General features: G+C 37.1%; 1 pseudogene; it reads right to left on the minus strand.

Annotated features, from left to right (window-relative positions):
- Positions 1-1,318: 1,318 nt before the first annotated feature.
- On the minus strand, positions 1,319-2,561 carry LOC107006275 (annotated as a pseudogene).
- Positions 2,562-3,516: the final 955 nt, after the last annotated feature.

The following is a 3,516-nucleotide window of genomic DNA, read 5'->3' on the forward strand; positions in this document are numbered from 1 at the left end:
AGACCTGCTCTGATACCAATTGAAGATACCTTACCCCAGAACAAGAACCAGGTTCTTGTAAGTTGCTTTTAAGTAAAGACACAAACACTGATTGAATTAAAAACCTTCCTCACTCAAGGAAGGAAAAACCTCGTTTTATTAATTCAATTATAAGATTTTGTGATTACAACTCAATAATCAAGAAAACCTTATCTCTACTACCTCTCTTGATTGACTCTAATCGATATCTCCAAAAGGCCAAACCCACCTTTTGTTACAACTCTCACTAACACTCAACCCTACAAAGAGCCAAACCCACCCTTTGTACAATAAACTGTAAATTACAATCAAGAACAAAACAAGAAAATAGTTCTACACGTTAAAAACCTTCTCACTCAAGAATGTTTTAAACGTAGCAAGCCTATCAATCTTGAAGACTTTAGTTTGATGAATGAATCTCACTTTTCTCTCTATGTGAAGTCGTGGTCTTCTATTCTGCGTATGTCCTCTTTTTATAGATATTCATGCTGCCTCGAATCCTTATCAAATAAGGTAAGGAAATTGTATTTAAACAAGGATTACTTCTTTTGTACAATCCCTTTTATATACAACTTTCTTCCTTAATTATTAAAGTTTCCTTATTTGCATCAACTTGTATCTTTAATAATTAAGGTTTCCTTATTTGTATCAACTTGTATCTTTAGCACTAATTGGACCGTGTCAATATTTCGTGACAATTTCTGCGATCTCTGGCCGAGTTATTTTACTACTTGTACTACTTGTGGCTGGCATCGAACCTGCTTTGCTTAAGTTGCTTGTCTATCATCAAAACATATCAACTTGTAGAATTAGGATTCTATCACGTATCACCAAAGCAAGCAACCTTGTGTTAATGCTTATATTAAGCAGAGTGTAGACGATATTCACATCTCTATAGGCAGACCTCTATGGATGCATTGTGACCCTTTACATTTATAAATGGTACAAACCAGATAAACACAATTTTAATGACAAATAATTTATAACTAAAATACCACATCAATGAAATGTAAAACCAGAAAAGAACAGATGCAGTCAAGCAAGATAAAATAGAACCATCCCAGAACACACATCAAACTAAAGTACATAACACATTGATGACATCATTAACGGTACCAAAGCAAATTGCAAATTTGAGATTCAAATGGGGAGCAAAATGAAAATCACCAAAATTTTCAAGATTTAGGTTCAAATAGTACATTAATCTAACAGAACCAAATTGTTTTTAAGCCAATTTAGGGGCATCCCCATCCAAATCTCATTCAATAAGGTGGGACCATTCCGATAAAACAAGTCAATGTCAGTACACACACATTGTTATCTGCGGAATGACATGGATAAAAAGTGTGAATGACATAATAAGCATAATTGAATCTATTTGACCAGCCTTAATGTGGCTTTGCAGGTGTTCTCTCCCTTTGTGATTTCTTGTCGCTTTTCTTGTTCTCAGAAATTTTGAGTACTTTGAGTTACCATCTCCGCCATGCTGCTTATTCTCTTCTTTCTGCTGTTTAACAGCATCAACAGAACCATTATTGAAACGGACACTGCTTCTTTGGTTTCTATGTCGATATTGGGCCATAACTTTGCTACACTCTGACTGAAATCAACTCGTATCCTTCGATCATCAATTTTAGTATTATCCATCTTAAAATAAGCTTGCTCACAGGACTCCTTGTCGTCAACTCGATGAAAGCATAACAGTGACTATCCCCAGTCTTGTGATATCTGATTATTTCAGCAAATGTCACGGTTCCAAAGTGTGAGAAGATTATGTACAGTGCTTCCTCTTTAGTTGACGGATTTAATTTACAAACAAAGAGCACATTGTCTGGGGGTTTCATCTCAGCATCAGGAATGTCTCCTAAAAGTTCAAGTATTACTGCTCGGGAGTGTGCTTCCTTTTCTTCATGAACACCTAATTCCTCATCTTTTGGCATCCAATCATCCTCTAGTCAAATATCGTCATCAATCTCATCTTTCAGCTTTCTTTCAGGTGAAGCATCTGGAATTAAGTTGGCTAACTGGAAAGGATCATAAAAAAAATCATAAAATATGTAGGTATGTTTAATTCGGATATTTTGGTAAGGCTTCCCTTGTCATCCACATAAGCTTCGTTTATCCTATTCAACGTGTCAAATCCTTCTGTAATCTCTCCAAAAACAGTGTGCTCCCCATCAAGGGAGTCGAGATCATCACGTAACGTGATATAGAACTGAGAAGCATTTAGATTCTTCTCACCAGTACCAGCGATAGCCATTGCTGCCGTTCCCCTCTTTGAATCTTCGAGTCAGAATGAATTTCATCACTTAAAAAATGAGTCTGATCACCGTATAGATATTTGAATGTCGAACCCCCTCAGAATCCTGTTCCGATTGGATCTCCCGTCTGCTTGTGATATTCTTCCGAACTGTGTGAAAGAGACAATTATGGTAATACTTTATCTTGCATAACTTCAGAAAGTTTTTGCACGTTAAAGGGCATCGATCGGTGAACAAATCCACTATGATGTCCCACAAACTTGTCACAATCATCACTGACATAGTGGAGGACAATTTTTCTAAAGAAATAACAGAGGACTAGCTTTAAATTATGGTTCTTAAAGCAGTTTACTGAAGAAGAAAGTGTTGATTTATTAATAATGAATAAAGTATTTATACAAGAGGGTGGATCCATAAGGATCAGGAAGGAAATCAATACAATCAATCTATGATATAAGTAAAGATCTTTACTTCTATGAATAAGCTAAAACTATGGAAACCAAATATATAAATAAGGACTATAAATAATATAAAATAACTCTAAGATATATCTCTTATACGGCCCCGCAAGATGGTAGGTCAACCAGAGATGTCAATCTTGGAACGTAACAGATCAAAAGATCCACTTGGAAGAGGTTTTGTGAGCATATCAGCTAGTTGGTCCTTTGAGGAAACATGAGAAACTCGAAGAATACCTTGCTGGACTAATTTACGGACGAAATGATAATCAAGTTCAATGTGCTTCATGCGAGAGTGGAACACAGGGTTAGCACAAATCGTACGTAGCACCAAGATTATCGCAATAGATTACCGGTGTCTTAGCGGGAGTAACAGACAACTCATTGAGAATATTACGCACCCAACAAAGTTCAGCAGTGGTGGAGGCGATGGCCCTGTATTCTGCCTCCGTCGAAGAACGAGCCACAATTCGTTGTTTCTTAGAACTCCATGAAACTGGATTACAGCAATGGAACACAACATAGGGTGTAGTAGATGAGCGATCATCGGGATCCCCAGCCCAATCAGAGTCAGAGTAGGCATGAAATAAAAGAGGAGATTCTTTCCGAAGAAATAGACCACGGTCTGATGTCCCAGCTAGATAGCGCAAGACACATTTTTTCATGGTCCAATGGGTTGTGGTGGGACAGCTTGTAAACTGAGACAACTTATTGACTATAAAAGCAATATGTGGACGAGTAAACATCAAATACTGCAACCTGCCACCTACATTCCTGTA

This window comes from Solanum pennellii, chromosome 12, assembly GCF_001406875.1.
Source record: "Solanum pennellii chromosome 12, SPENNV200".
In the NCBI taxonomy this organism is placed as follows: Eukaryota; Viridiplantae; Streptophyta; class Magnoliopsida; order Solanales; family Solanaceae; genus Solanum; species Solanum pennellii.